Source organism: Bufo bufo, chromosome 4 (genome assembly GCF_905171765.1).
Source record: "Bufo bufo chromosome 4, aBufBuf1.1, whole genome shotgun sequence".
In the NCBI taxonomy this organism is placed as follows: domain Eukaryota; kingdom Metazoa; phylum Chordata; class Amphibia; order Anura; family Bufonidae; genus Bufo; species Bufo bufo.
Window position 1 is genome coordinate 387,429,780 of NC_053392.1, and position 22,838 is coordinate 387,452,617.

Genomic DNA, 22,838 nt, shown 5'->3' on the forward strand with positions numbered 1-22,838 from the left:
GGGGGAATCTGTGGATGACGCACTGTTATGGGGGGAATCTGTGGATGATGCACTGTTATGGGGGGAATCTGTGGATGACGCACTGTCATGGGGGATCTGTGGATGACGCACTGTCATGGGGGGATCTGTGGATGACGCACTGTCATGGGGGGGATCTGTGGATGACGCACTGTCATGGGGGGATCTGTGGATGACGCACTGTCATGGGGGGGATCTGTGGATGACGCACTGTCATGGGGGGGATCTGTGGATGACACACTGTTATGGGAGATCTGTGGATGACAAACTGTTATGGGGGGATCTGTGGATGAACCACTGTTATGAGGGGGATCTGTGGATGACGCACTGTTATGGGGAGGATCTGTGGATGACGCACTGTTATGGGGGGATCTGTGGATGACGCACTGTTATGGGGGGATCTGTGGATGACGCACTGTTATGGGGGGATCTGTGGATGACGCACTGTTATGGGGGGATCTGTGGATGACGCACTATTATGGGGGGATCTGTGGATGACGCACTGTTATGGGGGGGATCTGTGGATGATGCACTGTTATGGGGGGATCTGTGGATGACGCACTGTTATGGGGGGGATCTGTGGATGACGCACTGTTATGGGGGGGATCTGTGGATGACACACTTATGGGGGGATCTGTGGATTACACTCAACCACTCTCAAACTTGTTAAAAGGATCCCAAACACAATATGCACAATAATAACACCCCCCCACCCCCTCCAACACTTAATTAACCCCTTCATGGCCTAAACTTTTTTTGTTTTTTCTAAGCAGCACACAGCTAAATGGGGCTGGGTGGGCTGGCAAGGGAGGGGTTAATAATAAGTGATGGATCATGGTCTGGAGGATCATCATGGCCCTGGATAATGTTGTCTTTGCTCGGGGGTAAAATGCAAAGCTGTTTTCTGGATTATCCCACAGGGCCATGATCCTTCATCACGTATTGCTATTAACCCCTCCCTTGCCAGCACCATTTAGCTGTGTGTTCTGACTGCAGCCGAACACACAGCTAAATGGGGCTGGCAAGGGAGGGGTTAATAACAATAAGTGATGGAGGATCGTGGCCCTGTGGGATAATCCAGAAAACAGCTTTGCATTTTACCCCCGAGCAAAGACAACATTATCCAGGGCCATGATGATCCTCCAGACCATGATCCATCACTTATTGTATTGTTATTAACACCTCCCTTGCCAGAAACAAGTCAAGTAATAACCTACCTAATTTAACCTAATGGACGTTATGGACCTAATGAATTATTAGGGGGGGGGGGGGAGTCCATCCAAGTCCAAGAAGATCATGTGTGTGATGGAGGAGAGGGTGAGGGCACTAGAACAGGCTTCCAGACCACCACAGTCTCAGGCCACAAGTTACCTCCAGACAGTACTGCGTCTGCTGCCACTCTCTCTGCCACTGCCAGGCCAGCCCAGAACAGAAGTTCAAGTTCCCCGCGCTAATTTGAATGACGCCGGCGGCGTGAGGCAGCGACGACAGACAGGTACAGCCAGCCGCACGCACAGCATCTGAGGTCACGTGCCGCTGCGCAGCGGCTGCTTTTAAAGGGGAATGCAGCCGGGCCCGGAATACCGTCCCCACTCCCCAGGTTAGGCTAAGGTGTGTTGTACACTACTTACTGCGGCCGAATCAGCGGAGCGGCGGGGGGAGGGTCGGTCAACGCGGCCAGGAACAATCAATTGCCCCGGCCCCCTGCAGACAAAAAAAAAAAAATATTTAATTGGAACTGTCCGGGCCCCCTCGGGGTCCGGGCCCCTTACTGGGGTATCAGCTGTACCCCCCTGATGGCGGCCCTGCATTTGGGTAATGCAGCATTTGTATGCGGCTTTGCTGAATTACCGTAGCTACACAGAGTGACAAACTCTATTAAAATAAATAATTTCTACTGGTGTGATATTCCAGTTGTCCCCCAAAAAAACTGATTGAAGCAGGGGTGTTATATACCATTAATATACAGGGTGGGCCATTTATATGGATACATCTTAATAAAATGGGAATGGTTGGTGATATTAACTTCCTGTTTGTGGCACATTAGTATATGTGAGGGGGGAAACTGTTCAAGATGGGTGGTGACCATGGCGGCCATTTTGAAGTCGGCCATTTTGAATCCAACTTTTGTTTTTTCAATAGGAAGAGGGTCATGTGACACATCAAACTTATTGGGAATTTCACACGGAAAACAACGGTGTGCTTGGTTTTAACGTAACTTTATTCTTTCATGAGTTATTTACAAGTTTCTCTTTGTTTACAGCCACTGACATGTCGCCGAGGTTAACACGTGAGGAGCGGATAGAAATTGTGTTGATGTCTGGTGAACGCAGTAAACAGGTCATTGCAGCAGATTTCAATGCAAGACACCCTACGAGACCACCCATGCTACAGTTAGCAAACTGCTTGCTAAGTTTTGTGAAACTGGTTCAGTGTTGGATTTGCCAAAATGTGGACGCATGAAATCTGTCTCTAATGAAGAAACATCAGTGGCTGTCCTAGCTTCATTCAGCAAGAGCCCACAGCGTAGCACTCGCCGCATGTCACTGGAGAGTGGCATTAGTCGAACATCCCTTCGGCGGATATTAGCTACTCACAAATGGCACCCTTACAAACTCCAGCTACTGCAACATCTCAACGAGGATGACCCAGATCGGCGCACTGAATTTGCAGAATGGGCAAAACAAAAATTGGAACAGGACCCTCAGTTTACGCAGAAGATTTTGTTCAGTGATGAGGCAAACTTTTATGTGAATGGTGAAGTTAACCAACAAAACCACCGCTATTGGTCTGACACTAACCCACATTGGAACAAAAAAATTGAAGGCACGTTCCCTGAGTTTTTCCAGCAAGATGGTGCACCACCACATTATGGGTGTCAGGTCCGAGCATTCCTAGATGAACAGTTTCCTGGAAAGTGGATTGGTCATCGTGGGCCAGTTGAATGGCCCCCAAGGTCTCCCGATCTGACCCCCTTAGACTTTTATCTTTGGGGTCATCTGAAGGCAATTGTCTATGCTGTGAATATACGAGATGTGCAGCACCTGAAACTATGGATACTGGAAGCCTGTGCTAGCATTTCTCCTGTGGTGTTGCTATCAGTGTGTGAAGAGTGGGAGAAGAGGGTTGCATTGACAATCCAACACAATGGGCAGCACATTGAACACATTTTATAAGTGGTCAGAAACTTGTAAATACAATTGCCAAAATAGCAGTACCCTAAATCTGGTGTTTCAGCTGTGGCTAGCCAATTGTAATACTGTCTGCTGTCTGCCGAAGCACAGTTTTTGTTCTGGGTTGAATATAATTCCCAATTTAGCAATTCCCTAAATTAGTGGTTTCTGCTCTATCAGGCCAAGTTTAAATCTATCCATAAAAGGGTATATTAGATTGAAGGTGCGGATAGGGTCATCCTCAATAACTTCACACGCTACCGTGCATTTCCAAGTCAAAATCTGTCCGTAAAAGGGATACCTGTCATCCAGCGCCTAAATACTAGGCCTACAATTTATATTCAGCTAAATCTGTTGTTACTGCTGTGGCTGGTCAATCTATTTAGTGTCCGCCAAAGAACAGTTTTTGTTCTGGGTTGAAATACAATTCCCAACTTAGCAATTACCTAAATTTGTGGTTTCTGCTCTATCAGGCCAAGGTTAAATCTATCCATAAAAGGGTATATTAGATTGAAGGTGCGGATAGGGTCATCCTCAATAACTTCACACGCCACCGTGCATTTCCAAGTCTAATTCTGTCCGTAAAAGGGAGACCTGTCATCCAGCGCCTAAATACTAGGCCTACAATTTATATTCAGCTAAATCTGTTGTTACTGCTGTGGCTGGTCAATCTATTTAGTGTCCGCCAAAGCACAGTTTTTGCTCTGGGTTGAAATACAATTCCCAACTTAGCAATTACCTAAATTTGTGGTTTCTGCTCTATCAGGCCAAAGTTAAATCTATCCTTAAAAGGGAATATTAGATTGAAGGTGCGGATAGGGTCATCCTCAATAACTTTGAGTCTAACTTTAGCCCAAGTCTAATTCTGTCCGTAAAAGGGATACCTGTCATCCAGCGTCTAAATACTGGGCCTACAATTTATATTCAGCTAAATGTGTCGTTACTGCTGTGCCTGTATTAGTGTAATACGGTACATAAATAGATAGCCAGATAGTGTTAGGTGCCTGTAAAAAAAGGCCTGAATTTGAATTCAATACATTGGGCCAAATAATTTTTTTCTTATTGTGGTGAACAGTAACAATGAGGAAAACATCTAGTAAGGGATGCGGACGCGGACATGGTCGTGGTGGTGTTAGTGGACCTCTGGTGCTGGGAAAGGAGGTGGCCGTTCTGCCACAGCCACACGTCCTAGTGAACCAACTACCTCAGGTCCCAGTAGCCACCAGAATTTACAGCGATATATGGTGGGGCCCAATGCCGTTCTAAGGATGGTAAGGCCTGAGCAGGTACAGGCATTAGTCAATTGGGTGGCCGACAGTGGATGCAGCACGTTCACATTATCTCCCACCCAGTCTTCTGCAGAAAGCGCACAGATGGTGCATGAAAACCAAGCCCATCAGTCTGTCACATCACCCCCATGCATATCAGGGAAACTGTCTGAGCCTCAAGTTATGCAGCAGTCTCTTATGCTGTTTGAAGACTCTGCTGGCAGGGTTTCCCAAGGGCATTTACCTAGCCCTTCCCCAGGGGTGGAAGAGATAGAATGCACTAACGCACAACCACTTATGTTTCCTGATGAGGACATGGGAATTGTAACGGTCCCGTCCACACACACACAGGGGAAAGGATAGCGACCACTGCGCTCCACCCTCACCCCTGGCCCTGCCTACTTGCCTCACGAGTCCTGATGACAGGGGACAACTGGACGACAGTCCCTAACTTAGGATATGTGCAGGGAAGACAGACAAGACAAAATACGGAACATGAACGGACCGTGTCAGAACCAAGAGAGCTACGCAGTACAAAGGATTAAGCAAAGAATAGTCAGGAGAAGCCGGGGTCAAATACCAGGAGAGCAGAGAAGTACAAGAGGAGTCCTAAGAGAGTAGTCAGGTGGGAGCCGAGGTCACAATACCAGGACGGATGCACAGTACAGGAGGAGCAGGCAAAAGGATGGTCAGGGAACAGGATCAGGTAAGTATTCAGCAGTCCAACAAATAGCCAGGAACCTAGAAATTAACAGGCAACCTGTAGCCAGCAGGCTGCCTGTATTTATAGTGGGGAGTGACCGACAGACCAACATGACCGACAGACCAACCAGTCGAGCACCGAGTGATCAGCTCAGCGCTCAAGGCAGACTAGGAGCAGGGAGCCACCCAGCTAGTAAAGCCGCCCTGGGAATGAGGTCAAACACAGAACCTCATTCCAAAAGCTAAGCAACAGGTCTGCGGGCAATGGGGGACCGAGTGCACCTTCGGAACCCCGTGACAGTACCCCCCCTTTTACGAGGGGCCACTGGACCCAAGACTTCAGGCGATGGCTTTTCAGGGTGTTCTAAATGAAATTTACGAACAAGTCTAGGAGCATGAACCTCCCTGGCAGGTACCCAAGATCTCTCTTCAGGTCCATACCCCTTCCAGTGAATCAGGTACTGCAAGGAATTACGCACCTTCCTGACATCCACTATTTTAGACACCACATACTCGACAGCATCATTAACAAGAACCGGCGGAGGCGAGGCTTTTGATGGTACTACCGGTTCAAAATATTTTTTAAGCAGAGATTTATGGAACACATTATGAATGTGGAATGACTCAGGCAGCTCCAACCTAAAAGATACCGGGTTAATCACTTCCGTGATCTTATATGGTCCAATAAAACGAGGAGCAAATTTTTTAGAAGTTACCTTGAGAGATAGATTCTTGGTGGACAACCATACTTTATCCCCAACCTGAAAGTTTACCCCCCTTGAACGTCTCCTATCGTTTTTTTGAGAACATTGAGCCTTTTCTAGGTTCGATTGAACCCGGGCCCAAACTGTGCACAGTTCGGAGGAGAGTTTATCCGCTTCAGGGTTAGAGGAGGAGACGGACGACCCAGAATGAAAACGGGGATGAAAACCATGGTTACAAAAGAAAGGGGAGACCCCAGCGGAAGAATTGACACGGTTATTCAAAGCAAATTCAGCCAACGGAAGGAATTTGACCCATAATTGCTGGTCATCAGCAACATACAACCTCAAGAATTGTTCCACAGACTGATTAAGGCGTTCAGTCTGCCCATTACTCTCAGGATGGTAGGCGGAAGAAAAAGACAATGAAATTTTACATCTTTGACAGAAGGCCCTCCAGAATTTGGACACAAACTGCACACCCCTGTCAGAAAGAATATTTTCCGGGATGCCATGTAAACGAACAATCTCTCTCACAAAAATAGACGCCAGAGTTTTAGCATTCGGAAGTTTAGACAGGGAAATGAAATGAACCATCTTGCTAAACCTATCGACCATTACCCAAACCACAGTCTTACCCTCCGCCAGCGGTAGGTCAGTTATAAAGTCCATCGAGATATGGGACCAGGGTCTACTGGGAATGGGTAGGGGTCGTAGGTTACCAGCAGGGCGAGTCCTAGGTGTCTTAGAACTGGCACAAACCTCACAGGCTGACACGTAGGACTTAACATCCCTGGTCAGAGTGGGCCACCAATAAGATCTAGAAACCAGATCCTTAGTGCCCTCAACACCCGGATGTCCACAAAAGGCAGAATCGTGACACTCCCCCAACAGCTGGAGACAAAATTGTACGGGAACAAACAACTTTGTTGGGGTGGATGCCGGTGCCAGATGTTGTTCAGCCTTAATGCGAGCCGAGATATCCTAGGTTAGAGCTGCTAAGAAGATGTTTGTTGGTAGGATGGATTCAGGCGGCGTCTCAGTGGGTTGAAAAGCATGGAAGCTCCGAGATAATGCGTCTGCTTTCACATTTTTACTTCCCGGCCTGAACGTAATGAAGAAATCAAAACGGGTAAAAAACAGAGCCCATCGGGCTTGTCGGGGATTCAACCTCTTAGCTGAATCGAGAAACATTAGGTTTTTATGATCAGTGACATTGCCCCCTCCAAAAAATGCCTCCACTCCTCAAATGCCCATTTAATAGCCAGCAGCTCCCTATTCCCTATGTCGTAGTTTCTCTCCATGGCAGAGAATTTCCTGGAGAAGAAGGCACACAGTCTTAGGTTAGTGAGGCTAGCAGGACCTTGTGAAAGGAATGCTCCTGCACCATCCTCGGACGCATCCACCTCCACATTAAAAGGTTTCTCCTGATCAGGCTGGATCAGAATGGGAGCGCTACTAAATGCCTTTTTTAAGGTTTCAAATGAAGAGATGGCCTTGGTAGACCAATTCTCCAAATCCGCCCCTTTCTTCGTAAGGTCGGTCAATGGCTTAGCAATTACAGAAAAATTCATGATAAATCTACGATAGTAATTAGCGAAACCCAAAAACCGTTGTAAAGCCTTTAAGGATGAAGGCCTTACCCATTCCTTAATTGCTAAAACCTTACCAGGATCCATCTTAAAGGCGTGAGGAGTCAAAACATGCCCTGGAAACAGTATCTCCTGTACACCAAAGACACATTTCTCTTGCTTAGCGGATAGCTGGTTCTCCCTCAACACCTCTAATACTTGTTTGACATGAGACACATGAGATTCGAAATCTGGAGAGAATATCAAAATGTCGTCAAGATAGACAATAATAAATTTACCTAAGAACTCCCTGAGAATATCGTTCATTAAGTTTTGGAACACAGCTGGGGCATTGCTGAGTCCAAAAGGCATCACCTAATATTCAAAGTGTCCTATCGGAGTATTGAACGCTGTCTTCCATTCGTCTCCCTCCTTGATTCGGATTAGATTGTATGCCCCTTTCAGGTCAATCTTGGAAAACCAGGTTGCCCCCAAAACCTGGTTAAATAAATCCGGAATCAATGGGAGAGAGTATCTATTTTGGACAGTGATCTTATTCAATCTCCGGTAATCAATACAAGGCCTAAGACCACCATCCTTCTTTTTAACAAAGAAAAACCCTGCTCCCATAGGAGAGACTGAAGGTCTAATATGCCCTTTAGCAAGGCTCTCCTTAATATAATCTTCCATAGCCTTGCGTTCGGGCCCTGAAAGATTATAAATTCGCCCTTTAGGAAATTCGGCACCCTCTATTAGCTCTATGGAGCAATTATAAGGTCTATGGGGGAGTAGAACCTCTGGAGTAGGGGATGAGAATACATCAGAAAATTCTTTAACCACCTCCGGACCGCTGTACGCAGATTCGCGTTCCGGAGGTGGCAGCGCTGCGCACAGTCACGCATATACGCGTCATCTCGCGAGACGCGAGATTTCGCTCCAAGCCGGCCCGCGCATGCGCATCGCGGGCCGGCAAAAGTTAAAGAACAAGTTCGTCACCAGCCTGCCAGCAACGATCATTGGCTGGCAGGCTGGCGATTTTTAAAAAATCCAATCACAAGCCATATAACAGATCATATTAGTAAATATGATCTGTTATATGGCTTCTCTGCTCCTCTGCTGGTCCTTTTCGTCGGTTGGATCCAGCAGAGAAGCAGACATCACTGTGAGTACACCAAACACTTCACTGTAGCCCCTGATCACCCCCCTGCACCCCAATTAACCCTTTGATCACCCCTTTGATCGCCCCTGTCAATCATCAGTGAAAGGAAAAAAAGTGATCAGTGTAAACTGTCACTTTTTTTTTTTCACTGGTATTGGCTGTTAGGTTTTAGGGATAGTTTAGGCCCCTTGGTTAGGTAGTTAGCGTCAGTTAGCGCCCACCCCACCGCACCGCAGTCACTTATATTCGCTGAATAGCGTATCGCTAATCAGCATTTGTACTTTTATAGTATCTGTAAGTGATCAAAACTGATCACGGTCAGATCTATAATAGTATTAGTGTCACTTTAGTTCGCCCTCCACCCAAAACGCAGTGTTTGCCCGATCAGGCCTGATCGGTCGCCCACACGTGCGTTCACCCACGCCCGCCCCACCGCAGTGACAAAAAATATATATTTTTTGATCACTGCACATTCATTTTACACGCACTGCGGCGATAAAAAAATCAGTTTTGATATTTTTTATCAACCGCAGCGGCCTCCGGTACTTCGCTAGCTTCCCCTTTGTAAGACAGGTTTGCTTTTTTTCTTGGGTAGTCTCAGGGAATACCCCTAAATTTAGTAGTCCAAAATGTCAAACAGGGGGTATTCTTCTGAAGAGGCCTACAGGATTCTGACCCAGTCGGATGAGGAGTGGGAACCCTCATCTGATGAATCTAGCGGGTCAGAATATGAACCTGTGGAAAGCAGTGGCTCTCTGACCCAAAGTTCGGACGAGGAGGTGGAGGTCCCTGGCAGCACCAGGCGTACCCGGCCCGTGTCGCTAGACCACAGGTTATGCAGGATCCGCTTCAAGAGCAGCAGAGTGGGGCTGTCGCTGCCGGATCACGTGGTGAGGCATACACCAGCAGCGCAGCCCTCCCTGGACCTAGTACCAGCACTGCCGTACAACATGGTGACGTGGCGAGCACCAGAAGGGCAGTTGAAGCTGGTACGGTGGCACGTGCACTAGTTACCCCGTCGCAGCCACCGCGCAGACAGGCCCGTAGAGCCCCTAGAATCCCTGAGGTGCTGGCAAACCCTGATTGGCAGTCACCAAGTTCAGCCGCACCTGTAGTTCCCCCTTTCACCGCCCAGTCTGGAGTTCGGGTTGAGACGGCTCAAATCGGTTCGGCCCTGGGATTTTTTGAGCTGTTGAGCTGGACTTAGTCGTGGCAGAGACCAGCCAGTATGCCACACAATTTATATCCGCCAACCCGGGAAGCTTTTATGCCCAGCCTTTCCGGTGGAAACCAGTCCAAGTTTCCGAAATTAAAATTTTTTTGGGCCTTCTCCTCAACATGGGCCTGACAAAAAAGCATGAATTGCGGTCATATTGGTCAACGCACCCGATTCATCACATGCCCATGTTCTCTGCTGCTATGTCCAGGGCACGATTTGAGGCCATCCTCCGTTTCCTGCATTTTAGCGACAACACCACCTCCCGTCCCAGAGGCCACCCAGCTTTTGACCGGCTCCACAAAATTCGGCCCCTCATAGACCATTTCAACCAGAAATTTGCAGATTTGTATACCCCCGAGCAAAACATCTGCGTAGACGAGTCCCTAATACATTTTACCGGGCGCCTTGGCTTCAAACAGTACATCCCAAGCAAGCGTGCCCGGTATGGGGTCAAATTGTATAAGCTCTGTGAAAGGGCCACAGGCTATACCCACAAATTTCGTGTCTATGAGGGAAAAGATCAGACCCTGGAGCCGGTCGGATGCCCTGACTACCTGGGGAGCAGTGGGAAGACAGTCTGGGACTTGGTGTCACCCTTATTCGGCAAGGGGTACCATCTTTATGTGGACAATTTTTACACAAGTGTGGCCCTCTTTAGGCATTTGTTTCTAGAACGGATTTGCGCCTGTGGCACCGCGCGAACTAGTCGCGTGGGCTTCCCCCAACGGCTTGTAACCACCCGTCTTGCAAGGGGGGAGAGGGCTGCCTTGTGTAACGAAGAACTGCTCGCGGTGAAATGGAGAGACAAGCGTGACGTTTACATGCTCTCCTCCATTCACGCAGACACGACAATCCAAATTGAGCGAGCAACCCGTGTCATTGAAAAGCCCCTCTGTGTCCACGACTATAATGCGCTCATGGGAGGGGTGGACTTCAATGACCAGATGTTGTCTCCGTATTTAGTTTCCCGCAGAACCAGACGCTGGTATAAGAAGGTGTCTGTATATTTAATTCAATTGGCGCTCTACAATAGTTTTGTTCTCTACAGTAAGGCTGGGAGAACACGATCTTTCCTCAAATTCCAGGAAGAGATCATCGAGAACCTCCTTTACCCAGGAGGTTCCGTGGCCCCATCCCCCAGTGTAGTTAGCCGTCTACACGAGCGACATTTCCCCAGTGTCGTTCCTGGTACCTCAACCCAACCGTCACCCCGAAAAAGATGTTGTGTCTGTAGCAGGAGTGGAATAAGGCGTGACACCCGCTATTTCTGTCCTGACTGTCCGGACCACCCTGCCCTATGCTATGGAGAGTGTTTCCGGAAGTACCACACACAGGTACACCTAGCATAGGGATTGCATCTCACAGGACAGGCACACAGGGCTATTAGGGCCCTTTTACTCTCAGCTGCTGCAAACCTCTCCTTTCACCTGGGATAAAGTGCATAACGTACTTCGCCACATCTTTGGGCGATTTGCGCTTTGCACATTGTCCCATGGGGAAGGAGAGGTTTGTTCTATAAAGGTAAAAAAAACTAAACAAAAAAAAAATTACCGGTAAGTAAAAAAGTTAAAAAAGTTTAAAAAAGTTAATATGTTCTGTTCTAAAGTTAATAAAGTTATTGCTTTGCGGCCTGGTTTTTTCTTTTTTGTTTTGTTTTTTTTACCTTCCAGGTGGACCAACCGATCGACCAGCTGCAGCACAGATGTGCATTCGGACAGAAGCATTGCGCTGCTGTCAGATTACACGCAAGTCGGTGTATGCGGCGCTGCAAGACGAGATTTCTCCTCTGCAGTAAAAGATATGTTTGCCGAGGCATATGAGCTGAGGAGGTGGCGGTGTTCATATACTTTGGCAAACACTTTGTATATATAAAAAAAAAAATCCCGGCAATGATTTATTCATCCACATCGATTGATGTGAATGGAGAAATCTGGTTTGCCAGGGCATACGAGCTGAAGTGGGTATGGATGTTGGGCGGAGCTCCTATGTCCTGGCAGACGCCTTTCCCCTCCTTTTTCTTTTTTTGGCAGAGATTTTTTCATCCACATTGATCGATGCGAATGAAGAAATCTGTGCCGTTCATTTTTTTCTTTCAGCCCAGAGGCTGAACGGAAAAAAAAAATCTCATTACCTGTATGCTCAATATAAGGAGAATAGCAGAAACTCCTAATGCTGGGCATACATGTAATGATTGCGGAGACCCTCAAATGCCAGGGCAGTACAAACACCCCACAAATAACACCATTTTGGAAAGAAGACACCCCAAGGTATTCGCTGAGGGGCATATTGAGTCCATGAAAGATTGAAATTTTTGTCCCAAGTTAGCGGAAAGGGAGACTTTGTGAGAACAAAATCCCAAAAATCTATTTCCGCTAACTTGTGCCAAAATTATTTTTTTTCAATGAACTCGCCATGCCCCTTATTGAATACCTTGGGGTGTCTTCTTTCCAAAATGGGGTCACATGTGGGGTATTTATACTGCCCTGGCATTTTAGGGGCCCCAAAGCGTGAGAAGAAGTCTGGTATCCAAATGTCTAAAAATGCCCTCCTAAAAGGAATTTGGGCCCCTTTGCCCACCTAGGCTGCAAAAAAGTGTCACACATGTGGTATCTCCGTATTCAGCAGAAGTTGGGGAATATGTTTTGGGGTGTCATTTTACATATACCCATGCTGGGTGAGATAAATATCTTGGTCAAATGCCAACTTTGAATAAAAAAAATGGGAAAAGTTGTCTTTTGCCAAGATATTTCTCTCACTCAGCATGGGTATATGTAAAATGACACCCCAAAACACATTCCCCACCTTCTCCTGAGTACGGAGATACCACATGTGTGACACTTTTTTGCAGCCTAGGTGGGCAAAGGGGCCCACATTCCAAAGAGCACCTTTCAGATTTCACAGGTCATTTACCTACTTACCAGACATTAGGGCCCCTGGAAAATGCCAGGGCAGTATAACTACCCCACAAGTGACCCCATTTTGGAAAGAAGACACCCCAAGGTATTCCGTGAGGGGCATGGCAAGTTCCTAGAATTTTTTTATTTTTTGTCACAAGTTAGTGGAAAATGATGATTTTTTTTTTTATTTTTTTTCATACAAAGTCTCCTATTCCACTAAGGGCTCTTTCACACTTGCGTTCTTGTCTTCCGGCATAGAGTTCCGTCGTCGGGGCTCTATGCCGGAAGAATCCTGATCAGGATTATCCTAATGCATTCTGAATGGAGAGAAATCCGTTCAGGATGCATCAGGATGTCTTCAGTTCCGGAACGGAACGTTTTTTGGCCGGAGAAAATACCGCAGCATGCTGCGCTTTTTGCTCCGGCCAAAAATCCGGAACACTTGCCGCAAGGCCGGATCCGGAATTAATGCCAATTGAAAGGCATTGATCCGGATCCGGCCTTAAGCTAAACGTCGTTTCGGCGCATTGCCGGAGCCGACATTTAGCTTTTTCAGAGTGGTTACCATGGCTGCCGGGACGCTAAAGTCCTGGCAGCCATGGTAAAGTGTAGCGGGGAGCGGGGGAGCAGTGTACTTACCGTCCGTGCGGCTCCCGGGGCGCTTCAGAGTGACGTCAGGGCGCCCCAAGCGCATGGATCATGTGATCGCATGGATCACGTCATCCATGCGCATGGGGCGCTCTGACGTCACTCTGGAGCGCCCCGGGAGCCGCACGGACTGTAAGTATACCGCTCCCCCGCTCCCCGCTCCTACTATGGCAACCAGGACTTTAATAGCGTCCTGGGTGCCATAGTAACACTGAACGCATTTGGAAGACGGTTCCGTCTTCAAATGCTTTCAGTACACTTGCGTTTTTCCGGATCCGGCGTGTAATTCCGGCAAGTGGAGTACACGCCGGATCCGGACAACGCAAGTGTGAAAGAGGCCTAACTTGTGACAAATTTTTTTTTTTTCCATGAATTCACTATGCCCATCAGCGAATACCTTGGGGTCTCTGCCCTGGCATTCTAGGGGCCCAAATGTGTGGTAAGGAGTTTGAAATCAAATTCAGTAAAAAATGACCTGTGAAATCCGAAAGGTGCTCTTTGGAATATGGGCCCCTTTGCCCACCTAGGCTGCAAAAAAGTGTCACACATCTGGTATCTCCGTACTCAGGAGAAGGTGGGGAATGTGTTTTGGGGTGTCATTTTATATATACCCATGCTGGGTGAGAGAAATATCTTGGCAAAAGACAACTTTTCCCATTTTTTTATACAAAGTTGTCATTTGACCAAGATATTTCTCTCACCCAGCATTGGTATATGTAAAAAGACACCCCAAAACACATTCCTCAACTTCTCCTGAGTACGGGGATACCAGATGTGTGACACTTTTTTGCAGCCTAGGTGGGCAAAGGGGCCCATATTCCAAAGAGCACCTTTCGGATTTCACAGGTCATTTTTTACTGAATTTGATTTCAAACTCCTTACCACACATTTGGGCCCCTAGAATGCCAGAGCAGTATAACTACCCCACAAGTGACCCCATTTTGGAAAGAAGAGACCCCAAGGTATTCGCTGATGGGCATAGTGAGTTAATGGAAGTTTTTATTTTTTGTCACAAGTTAGTGGAATATGAGACTTTGTATGAAAAAAAAAAAATCATCATTTTCCACTAACTTGTGACAAAAAATAAAAAATTCTAGGAACTCGCCATGCCCCTCACGGAATACCTTGGGGTGTCTTCTTTCCAAAATGGGGTCACTTGTGGGGTAGTTATACTGCCCTGGCATTCTAGGGGCCCAAATGTGTGGTAAGGAGTTTGAAATCAAATTCTGTAAAAAATGACCTGTGAAATCCGAAAGGTGCTCTTTGGAATATGGGCCCCTTTGCCCACCTAGGCTGCAAAAAAGTGTCACACATCTGGTATCTCCGTACTCAGGAGAAGGTGGGGAATGTGTTTTGGGGTGTCATTTTATATATACCCATGCTGGGTGAGAGAAATATCTTGGCAAAAGACAACTTTTCCCATTTTTTTTATACAAAGTTGTCATATGACCAAGATATTTATCTCACCCAGCATGGGTATATGTAAAAAGACACCCCAAAACACATTCCTCAACTTCTCCTGAGTACGGGGATACCAGATGTGTGACACTTTTTTGCAGCCTAGGTGGGCAAAGGGGCCCATATTCCAAAGAGCACCTTTCGGATTTCACAGGTCATTTTTTACTGAATTTGATTTCAAACTCCTTACCACACATTTGGGCCCCTAGAATGCCAGGGCAGTATAACTACCCCACAAGTGACCCCATTTTGGAAAGAAGAGACCCCAAGGTATTCGCTGATGGGCATAGTGAGTTCATGGAAGTTTTTATTTTTTGTCACAAGTTTGTGGAATATGAGACTTTGTATGAAAAAAAAAAAAAAAAAAAAATCATCATTTTCCACTAACTTGTGACAAAAAATAAAAAATTCTAGGAACTCGCCATGCCCCTCACGGAATACCTTGGGGTGTCTTCTTTCCAAAATGGGGTCACTTGTGGGGTAGTTATACTGCCCTGGTATTCTAGGGGCCCAAATGTGTGGTAAGGAGTTTGAAATCAAATTCAGTAAAAAATGACCAGTGAAATCCGAAAGGTGCTCTTTGGAATATGGGCCCCTTTGCCCACCTAGGCTGCAAAAAAGTGTCACACATCTGGTATCCCCGTACTCAGGAGAAGTTGAGGAATGTGTTTTGGGGTGTCTTTTTACATATACCCATGCTGGGTGAGATAAATATCTTGGTCAAATGACAACTTTGTATAAGAAAATGGGAAAAGTTGTCTTTTGCCAAGATATTTCTCTCACCCAGCATGGGTATATATAAAATGACACCCCAAAACACATTCTTCACCTTCTCCTGAGTACGGAGATACCAGATGTGTGACACTTTTTTGCAGCCTAGGTGGGCAAAGGGGCCCATATTCCAAAGAGCACCTTTCGGATTTCACAGGTCATTTTTTACTGAATTTGATTTCAAACTCCTTACCACACATTTGGGCCCCTAGAATGCCAGGGCAGTATAACTACCCCACAAGTGACCCCATTTTGGAAAGAAGAGACCCCAAGGTATTCGCTGATGGGCATAGTGAGTTCATAGAACTTTTTATTTTTTGTCACAAGTTAGTGGAATATGAGACTTTGTAAGAAAAAAAAAAAAAAAAATCATCATTTTCCGCTAACTTGTGACAAAAAATAAAAAGTTCTATGAACTCACTATGCCCATCAGCGAATACCTTAGGGTGTGTACTTTCCGAAATGGGGTCATTTGTGGGGTGTTTGTACTGTCTGGGCATTGTAGAACCTCAGGAAACATGACAGGTGCTCAGAAAGTCAGAGCTGCTTCAAAAAGCGGAAATTCACATTTTTGTACCATAGTTTGTAAACGCTATAACTTTTACCCAAACCATTTTTTTTTTTACCCAAACATTTTTTTTTTTATCAAAGACATGTAGAACTATAAATTTAGAGCAAAATTTCTATATGGATGTCGTTTTTTTTTGCAAAATTTTACAACTGAAAGTGAAAAATGTCATTTTTTTGCAAAAAAATCGTTAAATTTCGATTAATAACAAAAAAAGTAAAAATGTCAGCAGCAATGAAATACGACCAAATGAAAGCTCTATTAGTGAGAAGAAAAGGAGGTAAAATTCATTTGGGTGGTAAGTTGCATGACCGAGCAATAAACGGTGAAAGTAGTGTAGGTCAGAAGTGTAAAAAGTGGCCTGGTCTTTCAGGGTGTTTAAGCACTGGGGGCTGAGGTGGTTAATAACTGAGGGTAATGTATTAGACCTTACTGAAACCCCAGCCTGGACCACGGACAAGCATGAGTCACACTTATGTCCCCATTTCACCAACTCTCCTTTGGACCAATCAATTGTGGGGTTATGTAAACGGAGCCAAGGCAACCCTAGTACCACCTCAACCGGTAGGTTCTCCAGGACTAAAAGAGAACATCTCTCAGAGTGGCACACACCCACGGTCAAAGAAATATCAGAGGTACATGACCTCACCGTACCACCCATCAGGGAAGTAGCATCAATAGCCATGACATGGATAGGTGTAGGTAAAGCAAAGATTGGAATACCCAATTTACTAGCAAATTCAAAGTCAATAAAGCTGGCCGCTGAACCGGAATCAATAAAGGCCTTACCCGGCCACTTATTAACCCCCAGAGAAATTGTTATGGGTACCAAAAGCTTATATTTAGAAAAATCAGGGTGTACCTGGTCTTTAGGTTGTCTTGCCTTAGGAGATTTGTCAGAGAGGACCCTCTTAGTACACTTGTTGATCCAATGGCCAGGATCTTCACAGTAGAAGCACTCTCCGCGTCTGCAACGAAGATTACCCCGGGTCATGCCAACCTGCATGGGTTCCTCGGTGGAGGCCTCAGTGTTGTCCCTGGAAAAGGCCTCGGCTGGAACACCATCTGAGAACAGAACTGTCGTTCTTGTTGTCTCTCTCTAACTCGTCGGTCAAGTCGGACAACTAGGGTCATCATCTCCTCTAAGGTCTCTGGAATTTGATAACTGACTAATAGATCTTTTAAATTATTAGACAGACCAGACCTAAACTGACTCTTCAGGGCTGGTTCATTCAATCCTGAGGGGACACACCACCGTCTGAATTGGGTGCAATACTCCTCTGCAGGGAGATGGCCCTGAACCAGTGCCCTAAGAGCAGTCTCGGCTACCAGGGCCCTGTCTGGTTCGTCATAGAGGGTACCCAGGGCCTGAAAAAAACCCTCCCCAGAAGTCAGACAACTGGCCCCAGGAGGTAACGAGAATGCCCAGGCCGGGGGATCACCCTGTAGAAGAGAAATGATAATCCCCACGCGTTGGCTCTCGGGACCGGAGGATACGGGGCGCAAACGGAAGTAGAGTTTGCAACTCTCCTTAAAGGAGAGAAACCTCTTCCGGTCTCCAGAAAAGGGTTCTGGGAGCTTGATCTGGGGTTCAAAATGTGGACTGGAGGGCAGAGGAGTGGAAGAACCTTGCCCTAACTCAAAAGAACGGAGTTTCTCTCCTAGCTCCTGCACCACCTGTGTCAAGCTAGAGACATGGTCAGTCAGGGTAGTAAGCGGATTCATGATACAGTGGTTATTGGGCCTGTTAATCTGTAACGGTCACGTCCACACACACACAGGGGAAAGTATAGTGACCACTGCGCTCCACCCTCACCCCTGGCCCTGCCTACTTGCCTCACGAGTCCTGATCACAGGGGACAACTGGACGACAGTCCCTAACTTAGGATATGTGCAGGGAAGACAGACAATACAAAATACGGAACATGAACGGACCGGGTCAGAACCAAGAGAGCTACGCAGTACAAAGGATTAAGCAAAGAATGGTCAGGAGAAGCCGGGGTCAAATACCAGGAGAGCAGAGAAGTACAAGAGGAGTCCTAAGAGATTAGTCAGGTGGAGGCGAGGTCACAATACCAGGACGGATGCACAGTACAGGAGGAGCAGGCAAAAGGATGGTCAGGGAACAGGATCAGGTAAGTATTCAGCAGTCCAACAAATAGCCAGGAACCTAGAAATTAACAGGCAACCTGTAGCCAGCAGGCTGCCTGTATTTATAGTGGGGAGTGAGGGTCATGTGACGTGGCCAGCGTCACATGACCGACAGACTAACCAGTCGAGCACCGAGTGATCAGCTCGGCGCTCAAGGCAGACTAGGAGCAGGGAGCCACCCAGCTAGTAAAGCCGCCCTGGGAATGAGGTCAAACACAGAACCTCATTCCAATAGCTAAGCAACAGGTCTGCAGGCAATGGGGGACCAAATGCACCTTCGGAACCCCGTGACAGGAATACCACCTCATCACGTCTCTGATGATGACGAAACACAGTTGCCAACTGCTGCGTCTTTCTGCAGTGTGCAGACTGAACAGGAGGTCAGGGAGGAAGACTGGGTGGAAGACGATGCAGGGGACGATGAGGTCCTAGACCCCACATGGAATGAAGGTCGTGCCACTGACTTTCAGAATTCGGAGGAAGAGGCAGTGGTGAGACCGATCCAACAGCGTAGCAAAAGAGGGAGCAGTGGGCAAAAGCAGAACACCCGCCGCCAAGAGAGTTCACCTGCTACACAAAGGCAGCTTCAAGGACCGAGCACCCCAAAGGCAGCTTCAAGGAGTTCCCTGGAGTGGCAGTTCTTCAAAGAATGTGCTGACGACAAGACCTGAGTGGTTTGCACGCTGTGCCATCATAGCCTGAAGCGATGCATTAACGTTCTGAACCTTAGCACAACCTGCATGAAAAGCATGAACTGCAGTGGAGTAAACACCTTAAAAACAAGGAACTCACTCAGGCTCCCCCTGCTACCTCTTCTGCTGCTGCCGCCGCCGCCTCGGCCTCTTCCTCCGCCTCTGGAGGAACGTTGGCACCTGCCGCCCAGCAAACAGAGGATATACCACCAACACCACCACCTCCGTCACCAAGCATCTCAACCATGTCACACGGCAGCGTTCAGCACTCCATCTCACAAACATTTGAGAGAAAGCGTAAATTCCCTCGATCCCTGGCCCTGAATGCCACCCTCGATCCCTGGCCCTGAATGCCAGCATTTCTAAACTACTGGCCTATGAAATGCTGTCATTCAGGCTGGTGGACACAGACAGCTCATGTCGCTTGCTGTCCCACAGTATGTTGTTCCCAGCCACCACTACTTCTCCAAGAGAGCCGTGCCTTCCCTGCACAACCAAGTATCCGATAAAATCAAGTGCGCAACACCATCTGTGGCAAGGTCCACCTAACCACAGATACGTGGACCAGTAAGCACGGCCAGGGACGCTATATCTCCCTAACTGCACACTGGGTAAATGTAGTGGCGGCTGGGCCCCAGGGGGGGAGCTGTTTGGTGCACGTCCTTCCGCCGCCAAGGATCGCAGGGCAACATTCTTTGCCTCCTGTTGCCTCCTCCTCCTACTCGGCTTCCTCCTCCTCTTCTTCCACCTGCTCATCCAGTCAGCCACACACCTTCACCACCAACTTCAGCACAGCCCGGGGTAAACGTCAGCAGGCCATTCTGAAACTCATATGTTTGGGGGACAGGCCCCACACCGCACAGGAGTTGTGGCGGGGTATAGAACAACAGACCGACGAGTGGTTGCTGCCGCACTGCGGAACAGCACAACTTCACCACCAATGACTGGGCCTCCATGCGAGACCTGTGTGCCCTGTTGCGTTGTTTCGAGTACTCCACCAACATGGCCAGTGGCGATGACGCCATTATCAGCGTTACAATAACACTTCTATGTCTCCTTGAGAAAACACTTAGGGCAATAATGGAAGAGGAGGTGGCCCAGGAGGAGGAAGAGGGGTCATTTTTAGCACTTTCAGGCCAGTCTCTTTGAAGTGACTCAGAGGGAGGTTTTTTGCAACAGCAGAGCCCAGGTACAAATGTGGCCAGCCAGGGCCCACTACTGGAGGACGAGGAGGACGAGGATGAGGAGGAGGTGGAGGAGGATGAGGATGAAGCATGTTCACAGCGGGGTGGCACCCAATGCAGCTTGGGCCCATCACTGGTGCATGGCTGGGGGGAAACGCAGGACGATAACGATACGCCTCCCACAGAGGACAGCTTGTCCTTACCTCTGGGCAGCCTGGCACACATGAGCGACTACATGCTGCAGTGCCTGCGCAATGACAGCAGAGTTGCCCACATTTTAACGTGTGCGGACTACTGGGTTGCCACCCTGCTAAATCCCCGGTACAAAGACAATGTGCCCACCTTACTTCCTGCACTGGAGCATGATAGGAAGATGCGCGAGTACAAGCGCACGTTGGTAAACGCGCTACTGAGAGCATTCCCAAATGTCACAGGGGAACAAGTGGAAGCCCAAGGCGAAGGCAGAGGAGGAGCAAGAGGTCGCCAACGCAGCTGTGTCACGGCCAGCTCCTCTGAGGGCAGGGTTAGCATGGCAGAGATGTGGAAAAGTTTTGTCACCACGCCACAGAGCTAGCCTTTTATGCCTTGGAGGTGCTGGCCTGCCCGGCGGCCAGCGTTTTGTCTGAACGTGTATTCAGCACGGCAGGGGGCGTCATTACAGACAAACGCAGCCGCCTGTCTACAGCCAATGTGGACAAGTTGACGTTCATAAAAATTAACCAAGCATGGATCCCACAGGACCTGTCCATCCCTTGTGCAGATTAGACATTTATAACTACCTCCCCTTAACCATATATTATTGTACTCCAGGGCACTTCCTCATTCAATCCTTTTTTTATTTTCATTTTACCATTATATTGCGGGGCAACCCAAAGTTGAATGAACCTCTCGACTGTCTGGGTGCCGGGGCCTAAAAATATCTGACAGTGGCCTGTTCCAGTGTTGGGTGACATGAAGCCTGTTTCTCTGCTATGACATGAAGCCTAAATCTCTGCTATGAGACCTCTCTCCTCTGTCTGGGTGCCGGGGCCTAAAAATATCTGACAGTGGCCTGTTCCAGTGTTGGGTGACATGAAGCCTGATTCTCTGCTATGACATGAAGCCTGATTCTCTGCTATGGGACCTCTCTCCTCTGTCTGGGTGCCGGGGCCTAAAAATATCTGACAATGGCCTGATCCAGTGGTTGGTGACATGAAGCCTGATTCTCTGCTATGACATGAAGCCTGATTCTCTGCTATGGGACCTCTCTCCTCTGTCTGGGTGCCGGGGCCTAAATATCTGACAATGGCCTGTTCCAGTGGTGGGTGACGTGAAGCCTGATTTTCTGCTATGCCATGAAGCCTGATTCTCTGCTATGGGACCTCTCTCCTCTGTCTGGGTGCCGGGGCCTAAATATCTGACAATGGCCTGTTCCAGTGGTGGGTGACGTGAAGCCTGATTCTCTGCTATGACATGAAGTTTGATTCTCTGCTATGACTTGAAGCCTGATTCTCTGCTATGACATGAAACCTGATTCTCTGCTATGGGACCTCTCTCCTCTGTCTGCCTGCCGGGGCCTAAAAATATCTGACAGTGGCCTGTTCCAGTGGTGGGTGACGTGAAGCCTGATTCTCTGCTATGACATGAAGCCTGATTCTCTGCTATGGGACCTCTCTCCTCTGTCTGGGTGCCGGGGCCTAAAAATATCTGACAATGGCCTGTTCCATTGGTGGGTGACATGAAGCCTGATTCTCTGCTATGGGACCTCTCTCCTCTGTCTGGGTGCCGGGGCCTAAATATCTGACAATGGCCTGTTCCAGTGGTGGGTGACGTGAAGCCTGATTCTCTGCTATGACATGAAGCTTGATTCTCTGCTATGACTTGAAGCCTGATTCTCTGCTATGATATGAAGCCTGATTCTCTGCTATGGGACCTCTCTCCTCTGTCTGGGTGCCGGGGCCTAAAAATATCTGACAATGGCCTGTTCCAGTGGAGGGTGACATGAAGCCTGATTCTCTGCTATGGGACCTCTCTCCTCTGTCTAGGTGCCGGGGCCTAAATATCTGACAATGGCCTGTTCCAGTGGTGGGTGACATGAAGCCTGATTCTCTGCTATGACATGAAGCTTGATTCTCTGCTATGACATGAAGCCTGATTCTCTGCTATGACATGAAGCCTGATTCTCTGCTATGGGACCTCTCTCCTCTGTCTGGGTGCCGGGGCCTAAATATCTGACAATGGCTTGTTCCAGTGGTGGGTGACGTGAAGCCTGATTCTCTGCTATGACATGAAGCCTGATTCTCTGCTATGACTTGAAGCCTCAATCTCTGCTATGACATGAAGCCTGATTCTCTGCTATGAATTGAAGCCTGATTCTCTGCTATGACATGAAGCCTGATTCTTTGCTATGGGACCTCTCTCCTCTGTCTTGGTGCCGGGGCCTAAATATTTGACAATGGCCTGTTCCAGTGGTGGGTGACGTGAAGCCTGATTCTCTGCTATGACATGAAGCCTGATTCTCTGCCATGAGACCTCTCTCCAATTGATTATGGATAATTTTAATTTATTTTCTTTTTCTTTTAATTTATTTCCCTATCCGCATTTGTTTGCAGGGGATTTACCTACATTTTGCTGCCTTTTGCAGCCCTCTAGCCCTTTTCTGGGTTATTTTACAGCCTT